General features: G+C 39.3%; 1 protein-coding gene across 4 annotated transcripts in view; it reads right to left on the bottom strand.

The window, feature by feature from the left end:
- The window catches only part of WDR61 (WD repeat domain 61), a 334,576-nt gene extending 319,393 nt beyond the window's left edge, over positions 1–15,183 (bottom strand). The window contains exon 1 of one of the 4 annotated variants that reach the window (XM_044077826.1): positions 15,115–15,183. The gene's annotated coding sequence lies outside the window, so the exon portion shown is untranslated. Of the gene's footprint in view, positions 1–15,025; positions 15,050–15,102 lie in introns of those variants that run through there. The other 3 variants (XM_044077828.1, XM_044077827.1, XM_044077829.1) reach the window with 3 other exon arrangements.
- Between the last annotated feature and the right edge of the window lie 2,865 nt (positions 15,184–18,048).

The following is an 18,048-nucleotide window of genomic DNA, read 5'->3' as shown; positions in this document are numbered from 1 at the left end:
GCTTCTGAGCTGTGCCAGAGTCTGCTCTTCAATTTTTCCCTTACACCTGCTAGTTCTCTCCTCTCCTGCACTTTTACTAGCTTATCAGTCTAGCACTTTACCAGCATTCTTGTAGAACAAAAGTGCTACCAGCACTAAACGTTCTACAAGGAAACAGCACCATTACTTATTATTAATACCCACCTATCCAGGCATGTCTAAAGGTCAGTGCCCTGTGCTTTCTCCTATTAAACTGGTGAACTTGGGCATCCTGAGGCAATGTAGCAACTGCCTTGTGTACACCGACAACCCCCTCCTCTTACCTCTCAACACTCAGACTTGAGAGATGCACTTGTATATCCAAACTGGAAGCCACACACACTATAGACTAGACCGGAATAGCTAGTCAAGAGGAGAAGGCCAGCACTTGCACCACACCACATGGAACACATAGCCCTCCAGAACACATACCAGCACTGCCTTCACATAAAAACACAAACCACACACCCAACTTTGTGGAGGCTCTCAATAAAAATCTACCCAAACAGCAGAGACCTCCAAGGCAGAAACACAGTCGACCACAACACAACACTCATCACAATACACATAACTCGCTAAACAGTGTGCCACTCAAAGCCCCTAAGTCAGAACAGCATGCCCAACACACTAGTCATGGGTGACTCAATAGTGAGGCACACTGATGTCCCACTCACTAGGTTGAATAAAGAGTAACAGTCAGCTGCATGTCAGGTGTCAGGATCCTCCACATAACGCACGCACTCAGGTCCCTCAACAACAGGTAGAAATAGGACTATGTCATTGTACATGTGGGTGTCAATGACCTGAGACGTACCTCCCTGGACTACATGAAAAGAGTCATGGAGAAGCTCTCGGATTATGCAGCCCAGGCAGGTATGACCCTAGCCCTGAGCAGCATCCTACCATTACCCACAATGATAATTACAGTACAAGCAGAAAATGATAGATTTCAACAACTGGCTAAGTTTCTGTTGTCCCTCTAAGGAGATCCAGTATCTATCTGTTTGGGATGACATGATTAACAGACCTCAATGCTTTGCCAGAGATGGCCTGCATCTCTCACCCCTGGGCTTCCAGATACTGGCCAAGCCTCTTGCCACCCCTATACTGCCTTTTTAGGCAGTGTTCCAAAGACCAAATTACCACCATAAGAGCTATAAACAAATGCAACCTGAAGGTCATGCTACTCAATGCTAGAAGTCTAAATCTGAAAATGCACTCGCTGGAAGCACTCCTTAAAAATGGAGAACATCGACATTAGCACTGTAACAGAGACCTGGTTCAAGGCAGCAGAAAGCACCCCTGCACTACCAGGCTATAACTCATTCCACATCTTTCGGCCCTAGAACTTGGACCAAAGCTCCAAAGGCAGTGGTGTTTCCATATTCATAAAGGATGCGCACATCTCCAGAGTGGTAGCCCAACAAAACGCATCAGAGATATTTCAGGTGCAGCTAACATTGGGTAAGACAGCGATTCAGGTTGTAGCCTGCAATAGGTCCCCAATAATGTCCCAAGACTCACACTCCACGTTCCTAAGCACATTGGAGAATATTAGGGTCCAACCTATCACACACACACTGGGTGATTTCAACTAACCCTCCATTAACTGGGAAAACTACTCATGTACCAATACACTTGCCCAACGTTTCCTGGAATTCATTAATTCAAATGCCCTGGACCAGCTCGTTCTTACCCCCACTACAGGTAGCAACATCCTTGACCTGGTCATTACTAACATGGGCGACAGTTGCCCTACACCAATAGTTAACTCCTCCCTGGTTAGATCCAGCCACAAAGTAATCATCCTGGAAATCCACATCACTCCCACACCTCCACCCTCCACAAAGGTAACCACCATGAAAACTTCTCCAAAGCTAACTTTGGGCTCCAAAAACAGTGGTGGCTAACTTCATGGCACCCATGCAAATGCAGAATAGCTGCATGACCGCCAAATCATAAACCAATGCACTGTATAAACATGGACACAAATGCAAGGATCTCCCCAACCCAATAGAACCAAGATGCTCTCCTCCAAAAAAGGAAGCCAATATGGTGGTCTCCTGCCATAAACTCTACAACAGGAGGAGGAAAATGATGCGGAATAAGGTGACGTCCCAAGACTGGAAAAACTCCCTTATCAGCCTCAACAAAAAGTTGAGATCCCTCATCAAATCCTCTAAAGCTAGCTATGAAAATGGAACTGTAGCAGATAATAAAGACAACCACAAGGCCTTCTATAGTTACGTAAAGAATCTCAAGGCCTTCTATAGTTACGTAAAGAATCTCAAGGCCTTCTATAGTTACGTAAAGAATCTCAAGGCCTTCTATAGTTATGTAAAGAATCTCAAGGCCTTCTATAGTTATGTAAAGAATCTTCATGGCAATACACAGATTTGCTGCGAAATACTGCACAATGGTACCTCCTATACCAAGCCAACAGATATTGCCAATATACTGGTCAACAGATTCAATGCCAACTTTACCCCTCCCCCCAAAAGGGCCAATCACAATACCAGTAGATTGCCAGGCACCCAGTATTACAGCTGCACAGGTTAAAACAGCACTGTCCAAGGCCAAGAATACAGCTTCCATGGGACCTGACAATATCCCTGGCTGTGTTTTACATGAACTACAGAGTGAACTGGCAACTCACCTGTGCGCCCTGTTCAATCATAGCCTCACCTCAGGCTTTGTCCCTGCCGAACGGCGCACTGCTACAGTCATCCCTCTCCACAAAGGAGGAGCGATTACAGAGCCTGGGAACTATTGACCCATTAGCCTGACGAGTCTGATATGCAAAGCTATGGAATGCATCATCATGGACCTAATAAACAAGGATATAGGGAAATCTCCAGACTCTGGATCCCACACAGTTTGGTTACATGAAGGGTAGATCATGCCTGCTCAACTTGGTCGACTTCTTTGAGTCAGTCACCAGAGCTGCGGATGAAGGCAAGGTGGTTCATACAGCCTACCTTGATCTGGCCAAGGCGTTTGATATTTTTCCCCATTCAGGAATCATAAAAAAACTCACCAAGCTAGGCATCAACCCCTATATCACTAGGTGGGCTGCAAACTGGCTCACAGATAGAAACCACAGTGTGAAAAAAGTGGACTCCAAGTCAGACTGCTGAGTGGAGTCCCACAGGGATTGGTCCTGGGTCCCCTCCGGTTTGGTATTTTCTTCTCTGAAGTCCAGGCCAACACAAAGGGTCTCTGGCTGACAAACTATGCAGACGACTGCAAGTTGGGAGCTATTATTAACTCCCCAAGTGATGTTGACATCCTACAGAAAGGCCTCACGGAGATGAACGACTGGTGTCAGAACCATGGCCTTAAGCTCAAGGCCAAAAATTGTCTCGTCACCCCCTTTAGGAAAAAAAAAAGGTTCCCATGAATTACCACATCGATGGTAGTCCACTGAACACAGAAGGTGTGATAAGAGATATGGGAACATAGGTTGACAGCAGCCTCTCTTCTGACCACCACATTGCCACTATGGTCAGAAAGTCCTTCTATGTGGCACATCTCATTACTAAGGGTTTTGCATCCAGGAAGAAAGAGGTCATCTTCCCTCATTTGGCCAATCATCACATACAATGCCCCATTTGGCATGCACCTCATTACCTGCAACAACTGGAGAGGCCGCAAAAGTACCTCACAAAGAGGCTCCTAGGCCTTAAACATTTGTCCTATATGGACAGTCTCAAAAAACTCCAACTATTCTCTGTCTCATATCACCTACTTAAGAGGTGATCACTGTTTGACATACAAAGCCATGTCTCATCCAGCTCTGTTAGAAATGCAACATCTAAAGAAATCCCAATCCCTCTGCACCACACGCTCCAGTGACCTCAACCAACAGAATGTGCTGGAGGGACAGGTTCATAACCCAGAGACTGCACCTGCTATGGAACAGACTTCCCATACATGTCAAACAGAGCACTCACTGGCCCTCTTCAAGAGGAATCTTGATGAGTGGATGGGAAATAGAATATTCACCCCGGGGATCACTCCAGTGGCTCTATTCGACAGAGGCACTGGGAACTAAGGTTAGGTGGCACGATGTCAGGGTAATCCTATGGGCTAGGCTTGTAAAGGCTCCAGGGCCATTAGCCTAGTACACACCTATGAACCTATATGTATCACATATATATTAAATAATATTAATAATATATACTTAAATACATACATATATACACGCATATATATGTACACACACATACATATATAAAATAAGGAAAAGAGTACAATAATTGTACTACTTACTGAAATGACATGCAAGCTGAAATTAGCGCAATAGGGATCAAAGACCGCCAGAAAGTCAAGAAGTAGCATGAACAACTGCACCAATAAAATAATTTCCAAGCATACTAAATAGAGATACCAATATAGGTAACCCTATAGAGATGCCAACACAGGTAAGGCTGTGAAGAAAATGAAAACACCGTCATCTGTGTTAGCATGTCTGGCAGGAGATTTGTGTATATTCTCAGATTAACTTGTACTGTATGCCAGCATGTCTAATTATTTATTTATTTTTATTTATTTCCAGTTTGATTACCGGGGAAGTCCACTGGGTCAGAGTGACCCGTTTTCAGTGGAGGCCAGGGGAGAAAAGCTCCAAGATACAGAATACAGATTAGGTACAAAAATACAAGGATATCAGTCTTACATAATATGGAAACTGTTACAAGTAAGTACCTTGAAAATATGCATAATAAGCAGAAAAGCATTGAGTGTGGACTTATTGTTTATAAGTTTTCTTTAGTGTGCACACTCCGATATTAGGCGAGTAGATATTTTATACATACTTTTAAGTAAAATGAGGATACACTATACATGCACAATTTCAGAAAAGAAATTGGCAATGGAAAGCTATATACAATATTTACATTGTTGAATCATATGAAATAAGCAACTAATAGAGAAAGGAGAGCAAAGAAAATGCCCATGGGAGCATAGCTGAAGGAGAGTTATTGAGGTCTTAGGAACCTGAGGGGGATAACCCCCAGGAGCATAGCTGAAGGAGAGTTGTTGAGGGCTTAGGAACCAGAGTGGGAAAACCCCCCAGGGGAATGGACTAAGGAAGATTATGTTGGATGGTGGCAATTTCATTTCCATTTTGTGGCTAGGTGTTTGGTAAGCTGAGTTTTGAAGTTTTCTAAGTTTGAGATGGTTCTTAGAGAGGGAATTCCATTTTTTTGCCTAGAGAGACAGCGAGGAGAAGTTGGCCTGCTGTACTTTTGGGTCTGGGGACAACAATTAGGTTTTGATGTTCGGATCTGAGAGTTCTATTGGGGCTATAATGGGGGAGGATATCAGTTAGCACTGGACACTTAGTTGGGTGATATACAAGTCTGTGTGCAGTGGTGAGTTGGAGGAAGTCTAAGTAGTTTGGGAGTTCAAGCCACTTTAGGGATCTTTGGGTAAGGCAGTAATGGGTAGAAGGTTTAGATTTGGTAGCAGATTTTGAGATTTTATTATAGCAGTTTTTAGTTTGGAGGAAATAATGGAGGATAGGTTAGTTAGCAGGGGGGCTCCATATAATAAGGAAGGCAGTAGATAAGTGGTGGCTAGAGTACTCCTAGTAGTATAAGAGAGAAAGTGATTGTTCTTATATAGCATACCTAGCTTTTGGTGGGTTTTCTTAATATTTTGTTGAATATGGAGATCGAACTTGAGATGTTCGTCAATAGTAATACCAAGTAATTTAGCTGAAGGAACCACTTCTATAGGTGAATTAGTTTTGACTTAGGACTTTGAAGGAATTTTTGTGGGAGGGAAAAGTAGAATGTCTTTATGGGAGGGAAAGTAGAATTTTTGATTTGTTTGCATTGAGAGAGAGGTGGTTTTGGTGCATCCAATTTCCAGTGGTTGAGAAGCCAGTTTTGGTTTTAGACAGCAATTCTGAGAGGTTAGAGGCAGAGCAAACTAAGGTAGAATCATCTGCATACTGAATAATCTTGGAGTCAGGAATGGCAGCATGAAAGTTGTTTATGAAGATATTGAAAAGTATGGGTCCTAGGATAGATCCCTGTGGTATGCCAGTTGGGGTGGTTAAGAAGGAAGAGGTAGAGTACTTCCATTTAACTGCCTGAGTTCTATCTGATAGGTAGCTGGAAAACCAGGATATAGTGTTTGGGGAGAGATGGAGCTTTGAGAGATGTTGAAGGTGTTTGTGCGAAAGTGTCAAATGCTTTGGACAGATCGAGCAAAACAGTAGAGACTAGATGTCCAGAGTCTTGGGCTAGATTTACTCTTTCTAAGAAAGAGTGGAGAAGTTATAGTACTATGACATGGGTGGAAACCACGTTGTGTAGATGTAAGAAGATTGTTATGGGCCAGGTAAGGCATAGGTTGAAGGTGAATGCACTTTTCAAGGATTTTTGAGATTGGTGAGAGCAGAGCGATAGGGCAGAAGTTAGAGATGTTGGTGTTTTTGCCTCCTTTATGAAGGGGAAGAATATAGGCTGAGCGCCAGAGTTTGGGGACGTAAGATTCCTTAATAGATCTGTTGATTATAATACTGATTGTGAGAGCTAAGGCATCAGCAGCACACTTTAGGAAGGCAGAGAGAATGTTGTCAGGAGCATTAGAGTATGGTTTCAGTTTGGATAGAAGTCTTTTTATTGAGCTAGTAGAGGCAGGTTTGAAGTCGAATAAGGGGGGAGAGTTATTAGTGGGGTTGGATGAGGGAGGGGATGGAGGATTAATGTTGGGGAAGGTCCTGGTCAGGTCAGAAATAGTTTCTAAGAAGCTATTGCGTACAATGCCCCATCTGGCATGCACCTCACTACCTGCAACAACTGGAGAGGCCGCAAAAGTACCTCACAAAGGTTCACACAGAAACTGTAAGCCTGTCTTTGCCTTGCTGTTAAGTTTTAGATTAGATCAGGGATATTATTCTCTACTTATAATAGGAAAGTTATTATTCAGCTAGAGTTTTTCTAGAAGGATGGATTTCATTGTGAAAATGTGAATAATTTTTTTAAATGTTGAGTATCTCCCTGTTTAAACAGAATATTTAAAAAAAATGTCAGTGTTTTGATACATTTCTAATTGCACATGTTTGTGAAGGAGATTCTCAAGTACTGTGGAGAATCAGATGAACAGTAGGTGATGTCATTAGAATGTTCCTGGTTGCTAGGTGATTATTTGAACAGCTGATTGACATAAGAAGAACATTTTTCAAACAGCTGACTGTTATTTTTAAAATAAGACAGTTGAGACTGTTAAGCTGTGCAGTTAATCAAGTGCTGAGCAGTTTGTGAAGAGCAACTGTTAGTGAAGAGTTGCAGTCAGAGGATACCCATGAAAGAGAACTTACCAAAAACTGTAAGCCTGCCTTTGCCTTGCTGTTAAGTTTTAGATTAGATCAGCGATAGTATTATTCAGATAGAGTTTAATTTTATATTTCTGGTGATTGAATTCTTACTTATTATTCCATGGTTTTCATCACTTTACATTGTGGCTGGAAATCAGTGTTCTAGATCTGAGTGTGTTTATACCTATTTGACACTCCCTAGGTCACCTCAAAGGCTTGGCTGCTCTGGTCATAGCTATCATTCATTTTGATATTTAATTTTCATAATTGAAGACCCTTTTACAAAGGTATGAAAACACTGATTGGTGGCGCAGAATTACAGTATTATTTTTGGGGAAGTGTTTGGATGTGTGAGATTTAAATTTACTTTGAGTGCAAGTGTATCAGAGGTCCTAAACTGGGATATATTGCTCTGGAGTGTGTAATGAGGAGTTACATTGGGGTGGACAGAAGTATACAGTCCAGTCCCAGATTACAGAGCACGTTTTTTGTTGTGCTCTTACTGGAAAATTGTGAAATATTACACATGTTTAAGTGGCAGTCTCACTCTAGAGTCAGTAGTGAAGATCAAAACTCCTCGGTTACTGACCCAGGACAGTATGGGACATTATATTAATTATTGGCAGTCCGGTGGGGTATTGGCCGATCACAAAGGCATTGGAATTGCATTCAAATTTAACTACAAACTTCACTGAGAAATGATGGTTGCCCAAGATCAACAATATGCTAGGCTGTACAACTAGAGGTTTTAGTTCTTGTGGTAAGAAGGCTATCTTGCCATTTAGGCCTTACCTGGAAGTTTGAGGCATCATAAAGTGAAAGAAGAATGATGCAATTAAGTTACTAGAAAAAAAAAGATGGACATACAATATACAGCTTGGGAAAGTAAGACATATGAAAAGTAAGACATATGAATATTTAAATACACCAAATTAGAGTACACAGGATGGCATACGGAACATGAGTAATATAGTATGATAAAGACAAATAAGAAAAAAGCAAACTGGAGAAAGGAAGGAATGAGAGTTTTTGACTGCCAGTCTAATGAACAGAGCTGTGGAACCACAAAATGATTTACTTTCAAGAATGGTGAAGGTCCTTCATGAGGAAAACTTTCATTTTAGAGAACAAGAATGAGGTCTCCTGAAAGAGAAGCCGTTGTAATATCTAGCTGCCAAATTCAAGCAAATGCAAAAGGAACACTTTATATTTTATGCTTTTAAGTGTACCCAACTGTTTAAATCTTCTCTGTCAGTATACCAACCCATCTATTAAAACATGAACTAAGTAAAAAAATATAACAGGTGGAAAAAAGTGTGTATGTGCAGACAATAAGACATTTTGAATAAGGCAAATTAGCTAGTATGAAAAACAAAGTGAAAAATAAATAAATAAAATAAAAAAGTGCCCACATGGCCTTATGTACAGATACTATTAATCAAACAGACAGAAGACATCATTTTAGCAAAGTAGAGGAAAATAAACATAGGTAAGTGAGTAAACCTGGGGCTTTGTAATTGTGCTAAAACGGCCATAATAACAGTACAACTTGGCGAGGCCATTAGCCTAGTAACTTCCTATGATCGTATAAGTAAGAAAAGTAAAAAGTGTAGTTTGAAATACAGATGACATTATATAATGTGTAATGGATTACCTGATAAAGACAGAGCCTACATGCCACAGAAAATGCATCAGGGAAGCAAATGCTGGAAAAGTGGACACATACTATAGTAAAAGAAAAGTGTTGCTTTAAATTAAACTGGGAGGACAGCATAGAACAGTACTGAAGTTGCAAAAGGAGCACAAACAGTGGTAAGATGAAAAAATTATGAAGCAACAAGGGGGTGAAGAGTAGAAGCTTGTACAACATAACGTTAATCACTGGAAAACAAAACTGAGTCAGCTGCATGTTGTACTTGAAGACTGCATCAGCACAGGAGGCCGACAATAAGTGCAGAAGCATGGTTAAACATTAAGTAAATAAAAAAAGAACTACAAATCACGGAGAAACTGAACTGTAATCTTTCAAAGGTGGGAGCAGCAAAAGGGCAATCAATCACAGCGGAGTCATGTACAATTCAAATGCAACTCAGCAAATCACTTCAAGACAACTACACCCTAAACATATTTCCTTGTCCCAGATGGTTATGTTCCTTCCTACAAGATTATCCAAACTCTTCCACATATTAAAAACGTACAACTCAGCAGTTCCCTCACTTGTGTGATATTTCCATCTTAGTTGGATTATTCAGTGCATACCATGTTAATGCTGAAAGATATACCATAATACTTTCTGTAGAAATTTGCTTCCCCTTGTTCCTACATTATTTCATCAATCAAATTTGAAATTTTCATGCCAGGAAAACACACATGCAGCAAGGGAGCACAAGTTCTTATTTTATTTCACACTTATTGGGCTCAAAATGCTGCTTCCTGTCATTTACAGTACATATTTCTTTGTCTCCCCTTGTGACCACAGGTCTACTAAGCCTTTTACAGTGTGTAGATGTCAAAAAAGTGATAACCACTGAGAGCAACCTCACTCAATTAGCACAGCTTGGAAAGACAGTAAATGATATTCTGTCTGACTCAGCTGTGTGGAGCACAAAATGATGCCAAATAAAGTGTGCATTTGATCTTGTCCTATATGATTTGAGGGGCTCTACCCCCCTCCCCAAAGAATACCATTTATCATTCAGTGATGTCAGGCAATTTGCTGTTTTGACAGATGTGCCCAATTATCTGAATTTCCCTTCAATCATTTGACCACAAAAACACTGGATGCCATCACCTTTACAATCCCGTAGGAACAGCAGCCTGTCAGTCAGTTGACACAGTGCTTGTGCTAGGTACTGTCCTGCTTAGCATAACTGCAGCAATCACTACAAAAGAATCAGACAGCAAGGTCAACATGTCTGAAAAGCAAAGCACCGTAACACTATAGTGCTGGTTACATATGGTGGAGACAGTATCCAGATAGTCCTTCAAGATACTGTAGGATGGGATGCAACAACCAAAAGAAGTTTAATATGAGAAAGTGTGAGGCACTGCATTTTGCTGGGGGAAATCATGACAAAATATACATACCACGTAAGGTGGCATTGGAAAGGATCCAAGTGTTATAATTATCACTGCTAAGGCAAGCAGTACGTTGGGACGCATAGCAATGCATTTTGCAGTACTCCACTCAATGTACAGGGCACTAATTAGGAGACATCAAAAATAAATACATTAAGTCCTGGAAACCACCCATAGAAAGCAAGATAATGAAGGAATTCTAGTGTTGGATATTATACACACTGGAAGAATGGAAAATAGGATATGTACACTTACTATCAAGCACAAGGAGGCAGTGCCTGGATGAGGTAATATCCTATTTTTATGAAAACACTATTCTCGGAATGGAGAGACAGCTTGCAGAATTTACTGCCACAAGCAATTAAGGTTATGATGACTAAGACAGATGGAATTAATCAAGGTAAAGGGATGGGCAGCTAGATGCTACAAACATATACATTTAGTAAACTATGGACCTCGTTCTCTTAGTTTCTTCATATAAACAACATTTGAAACTCACTGAAACCCATAACTGGATGCCTAATTTTTTTTTGTTCAGATCCCTGTGAAGTGGGATCAATTTAATCATTTAGCAAACCTCAACAACACAGACTGTACACATTGTCAAAATAGACCAACAAAACAGAATTGATCAGTATTCCTAGTTTCATAACTTATTTTGCAAGGGGACTACAACCTGAAATTCGACTTTGTCCCCATATCTCTCTAAATACAATTTACTCCAATGTCACATAACCTCTGAGTTAAGGTAACAGCTGATTTTATAAAGGAAAAAAATTATTTCCAACTCCAAGCAGCCTTGGAATTTGTGAACATACAGAGTAAAGGTGTGGGGAAAAGCTGCTATATTCTTACAAAAATCATTTAATTAGTGTACATAAATGTACTGCATTTCTATAGCCTGCTGACTGTTATTTTATAAGTACATCTGTCTGAAGATCTATATCCAATGGATCAGGTTTTACAGCCAGAATATCTGCCAAAGCATCTCCTCATAGTTCTATCCAATGCAGTAATGAAACAGATGATTATTTGAAATCTGCATTACACTCCCTTAAAGCTTCATACACAATCTCAGACAGAAGTGCATCATCTGCAGCATAAAACTATGCACAGCATTGCTTGTCCTTTGAACTCATGGGTTGGCACATTTGACCCAAGATGATGTTCTGAGTTAATTTTGATTCTATATTAAACACATACCTAAACTTTGCCCAAAGAGGAATTTACATCATTGGCAAAATGGACAGTATTAAATGAAAAATATGGTATACACTGATGTCTGCTGTTGTCAAAGTTCATAAATTTAAATAAACATATTCTTTGAATTATAACAACAAATAAATTGCCATAATGTACAGGCTATAGTGAAATTAACCAAATGAGCCAGAAACATACATGTTACAACACTAGAATACAGTCAATGCTTTTTTGTGGCGGGTAAATACACAGTAGCTCTAAATCTACTGTGGTCACTGACTGCCATGAGTTTTAGTTGGTGTCATTATTAATGAGTAATGCCAACAAATAGTTTAACATAAATCTGTATTTTGAGTTTCAGAATTAAATTGTTAAACAAGTAGCAAAGATGACAGCCAGAGGTGACTGAGATCAAAGTAATGTGGAAAACAATAACAGACTGATGTTTCAGCTACAAACTCCAAGTTTATTTCACACCTTAAATCCCCCAAACTTTAAGGGTAACTTCTACTCCTTAAAATATTACATACTGCTGAAGGTAGATGATCTGAACTGCATCAAATATTATGAAAGTCTAAGACACTGTAAAATGTCATAGAACAGGAGCCCTGAACTTGTGACACCCTTTTCACTTTTTCTCTATTTACATTTTACCATTGTGCTTCCCAATCATAAGTCCTCTCTAATGGGTCTTGAGCCTATTCATTCCTCCACAAAAAGACATCTCATAGATGGCTAGTTGTGGTGACAACTAACCAAAGGAACTACCATGCAAGCAGCCACAAAAGTTGTTTGTTCAGGTGCATTGCGTATTCCCCTCAGCTTCTACCAATGCCACTAGAGTGAGGGGTATATGACCTCTGATCAGGATGATATATTCAACACTGATCCAGAATAATCTTCAATGAGCTGTCACTTCATCAGAAGTGAAACTCGTATACATTTTTCATGAATAGTGATACTTTCGACAATTTTCACAACAGACCCCTCCCTTCACATTCAGACTGATAAGCAATAAAATGCATTATGTGAAAATAAAATTAATCTTAACACAAGCAATGAACTAAATGCATTCACTCATTGATGTTCACAAAAGTACCACAGAAATTTGCAAAATACTTCAAAATGTTTTTTAAGGCAGAGTCCTACAGTGCTGGGTACCAACAGTAGTCCTGCATAATCTTTGAGTACTCTGTTTTGTCATTCTAATTACAGAAAACACATTTCACGTTTTCAGACTACTAAACTGTATATTTTAATAACATCACAAGTGTTTCTTACAGAATAAAATTAACTCTTTTCTCAGAAAACACATTGTTTTACTTTAAATGTTACAGGAGCATATAAACATTTTACTTGTTTTGACATAGGATTTCAAACATGGGTCTCTATTTTGCCTAATGGCTGCCAGGGTATGCAACATGCAGTACAAGACCATCAAGGTTCTGAAAGGCTGTTTGAAATTGTAAAGCACAACATTAGGAAAATAACTGCCAAAAAATCTGCAACATTTACGTCTCTCCAGAGTAACAAATGCAACAAGTACTAAAAGCATAAAAATACATCTATTCCATTCATCCACACCCACTTTTCCCCCATTTTTGCACATGGGGTCAGGGTTTCACTTTAACAGCAACAATCATCTACAGCCAAGGTTTACACCACCAGGTGGCTAGTCCTGCCTTGGTAGTTTTCCACACCACACACTAGGACACACACTCACATCTATGGCTAATTTAGAGTGTCCAATCCACCTACCGTATAATGTAGGAGGAAAGTGGAGCACCCCGAGGAAACCCAAACGAACACAGGGAGGACATGCAGACTCCACACAAAAGGCACCCCAGCCAAAAATTGAACAAGGTAGCCACTTACTGTGAGGCAACAACCCTATCTGCTGCACCACTGTGAGGCCCAGTAAATACATTAAAAAATGTTTCATTAAAGCTACAATTTTTGTCTTAACATTTAATTTCATATAGAAATACACGTTATTTAGGTTTGAAACTGCAACATTACATCTTTATGCTTCATTATGTTTTTTATACCAAAAGCATAAAAATATAATGTTGCAATTTCAAACCTAAATAATCTGCATTTCCATATAAAATTAAATGCTATGACAAAAACGTAACTATAATGAATCTTTTTAAAATTAAATTTCAAAATACATTAGTTTGAGCTCCCTTTAAAGGCAAGGAAGTTGTATTAGTAACATTCTCCAAAAATGTTATGAAGACATATCAACCCATTTTGAACATACTGTCATTTATACACAAAGCCTTGCCTCCCTCTTTAAAAATGGAACTGACAAAAAAAAAACTTTGCAGATATAGATGCAGTAGCACGACTGGTACTTTTTAAGTTCCATTATCCATTTCAGACAGGAAAATAAAATAACACTGAACAACAACAGAAAAATATTCTATATTCTACCAGTACTTAGTTAAGGAATATGCTATTTCCATTCCAACTATAACAACAAATCTCACTTTTGAGTATGTTAATGATTATTAAGCAATACACTAGATTTTCATAAAACCAAACTCTGCAGAATTATTTTTTTTTCCAGTCATGCCATCCTGAACTCATCTTTATTTATCAGCATCACAGAACAGTGGTGCAGCAACCCAGAAGGTCTCATCTCATTCCCCTGGACAGGGACACTTCATGGCAACTGGGCAATGAATGCTTCCACAACAAGGAAGGTGAGTGAGATACCTGGGCTATTCAACTACACATACATCTGTTTTTTTTTTTTGTTTGTTTTATTTAAGAAGTAACCATCTCTCGATGTGCTGGTTTTACATCCCAATGTAGGCATGCAATGCTGCTGTAACTCCTGCATACTGACACACTTCTAATTTTGCATCTACCTCACAGTGAAACACAACCCAATACTGCTACCAGAGTACCTGGCCTAAGAGTGCATCTCCAGCATGTCCCCACTTCCTACAATATCACCATTCCTCTTTTGTAGGTTGTCAGCTGCTCTAGCACCTAGGTGACTTAGCAACCCAGGTTTTCTGGTTCACACAGCTTCTTCCCACTGCAGAACAGAATTGCCATACTAAAATAAAAGTATTTACATTAAAAAATTAACCAAATCAGCTAATCATAAGATAGAGGACTCGTTGCTCTAGTATAGTCAATCTACTGCTAGTTATACAATACGTTACTAATATTTCTAAAAATCAATTTCAACTAAGATGGAGTCTGATTTCAGCTGTGATTCAACAGAATAACTGAAAACAAAACAAGTAACACAAATGTTTTGCCAATGCTGAGAAAAAGATTCATTCTAGCTCTCAGAAAACACAACAGCCCCAAATCATTCTCAAAAACATATAAATACAACTCAAAGGAATGCATACAGTTCAGTTGAAAAAATAAGGGTACCTCGAAATATTAAAACAATTAACACTGTACACCATCTTTTAGCTTCCTTACTTTACAATCCAAAAGGTAACAATTACAAGCAAACAAACCTTTACGGAAACTTACTCCAAGTACAGATGCTGTGTTGGGAGCGGAAACTACTAAACAACGGAAGTGCTCTTTCCTAACATTCCGATCGCTTTTCAGCGGATGTGAACAACCAAGGTACCATTCCCCGCCCAGAGCCGCTGGCTCAAGCGTGGTTGCTTGAATGTTTTCTGACAAAATGTGGCTGTTGTGAATTGTACGTTCTGAATGTTTTTGCTATGATTTCAGCATTTAGTACAATAAACGTGTTCACGGGGCACGCGTAACATGTAACTGTACTAATAAACGTGGTTATATTGGAGAAGTATATCCGCAGAGAAAGAGACTGGCGGCTGGCGCTCTAAGCAGCCTACTGTCTCAATCTGTTTCTTGCATGAGTGCCCCTGTATTGCTTTGGTGTGCTAGCACTATTCTCCTAGGGTTGCCACCTTTTCAAATGCCCAAAGTGGGATAGTTTTGGTACAAACATCATATTTTGCAGGGCAAAACATATCCACGGCTAGTACAAAGGACAGAACTTCACTTTTTTGCCTAAATAAATGCTTATTCTTGTAGCATTTTAGTTGCTTATTCTGCTTCTTAACACATTTAGGTGTTTCAGATACAGAATAACTGTTTCATGCAACTATTACATAAAATACAGGAAATATTTTTGTCCAAAAATCTCAGGACATTTGCCATTTTTTCAAGTTTTTTTGCAGGACACAACTGCCCAAAGAGGGACTGTCCCTCGCAAAGTGGGTCAGGTGGTAATAATAATAATTCTCTGTTTCTTGTTTTATATTTTTCGATATTGACACATTTGTGGTTTAAGCGGCACATCTTTGAAGTTCATTTAAGTATTTTACTTTGTTAACACTAGTATTGTAGCACCAATTCCACTGAACCATTTACATGTTAATTCCTAGAATGTGACAAAAAGTGAAGATATTACACAAAGTAAACACGGAAAATAGCAAAAAGTAAATAAAGCTGAGGTCGTGCAATAAAGATAGAGGAGTAACCATTCAACAAATGTGCGACGTTACACTGAGGCTTATGCTTAAAAGTCAGAATGTCAACAAAAGTGCTCAGAAAGCTTAACGTTTTTTTAAGATAAGAATGACCATTTTCTGAAACAGAGAGACATTAGAAAACAGTTGTCCTACAACTGAAAGCCATTTGACATTTTTGGTTTGTTTTTGCAGGACACAAATTCTCAAACAGGGAGTGCCCAGCAAAAAAGATGAGCAAGTGTAATATGCTATCAGACATATGAGTAAGAACAGGTTACCACAACAAGAATATATATTATATAAAGCAATAATAAATAGTAAATGCTCTACAGTAATGCAATAATGAAAGAACAACAATGAAACTCAAAACAAGGTCAGTGCATCTAAGGGTAAGCAGGCATCCAAAGTTCCAAGAAAATAACTAACTTTAATTAATTGCACAGAGCAGTCTCATTTGGCGAATATTACGAAAGAAAAAAAGGACTAACATTCCATAAATAATATAAAGGGAAAATAAGAAAAATTAACCTATCCCAAATAGTACAAGATTGTGAAAATAACTTGTTTACATACAAACATGGTGATACCAGTAGATTTGTGTAGTCTGTAACTTACAGTTAGTCCCTGAAACTGTTGCCAAGCCTGTTTCATTTCCACTCATCGCATCTATCCATATAAATTTAAGGTCATGCAAAATGCTGAAGCCCAACAGATCTGGATATTTAGTCTTTTATTGGGTTCCAGTTATCTCCTCTCCCAACTATATATATATATATATATATATATATATATATATATATATTTTTTTTTCCAAACTTCCACTTTTATTCCAGACATATGTGCAGGTACATGGTACCCTATGGATCAAGAGTACCAGCAATTCAAAACACTAATAAAAAAATTAAAAAAAAGTCAAATACAGGTACGGTCTCAAGAAAATGCACCCTTCACTGGTTATGATTTACCAAGTTAAAATTGGCATCTGTAAACAAAGTTGCATCTTGCTGAAAGGAATATGATTTACACAGCCTCTACACGCAGAATGGGCAACTGTATCACCTCAGAAATAAAACAATTGTAATCGGTAAGTATTAACTGGATTAAAAAAATGGATAAATGAAGCAATAAGTAAATCAACCAAGATTCTTATTGGCTGATTAAGTCATAAGGATCCTTTGAGAGAGGCCTCTGTCAAATAAGATAGACAAGCCCAAGGAGCATCATACGTCATATAGTCAACCAGAATTCCCAATATTAGGAGCAATGTGCACATACCACTGCATGTCTCATAACTGGACATCCTCTTACTACTCTATTTACCATCTTTAGTTGTTTGTGAGGAACTTGGTCTCCACAAAAGAATGTGAAGGCAGCTTCTAATCCTTCCATCTCCCCCAGAAAATGAGGGCCAATGTCAACTTCTCCCTTAGCTTTCCCAGCAATCCTACCCATTTATCAGATCCATTCCTGAACCAAAATCTCTGGCTTGAACACCTAGCCTCAGCCAACTGTGACAATCTCTAGTGGAGGCTGGGGACAGCACAGAGTGGAAGTGTCTACAAGGGGGTAAAGGGTGGAGACATGGCTAAGCTACTGTGGAGGCATGGTGAAATGCTGCACATTTCCATTGTACACCTGCCCTCCAGGCTAAATCATGGACTCACAAATGGGAGCAGGGATTGAAATGGGTAGAGCATAAAGTAAATCCCTCCGGACTGATGCATAGATGAACCAAGCCCCCGGATGCCTTGTTCCATGACCACCCAAGCAATATGCAGATTAAGTCGGGGAGGGTCAGCAGCTGGTAGACCTGTTGTCTGGGATGCTAGAATAATGAACGGTGAAGGAAAGAGCAAAAAAATACAGGAATGAGTCCACCAATAAATAATTCTTCAGCCTCTCACTTTGTGTATGTATACACACACACACACACACACACAC

This window comes from Protopterus annectens, chromosome 7.part0 (genome assembly GCF_019279795.1).
Source record: "Protopterus annectens isolate FY-2018-M chromosome 7.part0, PAN1.0, whole genome shotgun sequence".
NCBI classification, from domain to species: Eukaryota; Metazoa; Chordata; order Ceratodontiformes; family Protopteridae; genus Protopterus; species Protopterus annectens.
Note: the sequence above shows the minus strand (reverse complement) of the source record. Positions and strands in the feature narration are given on the sequence as shown.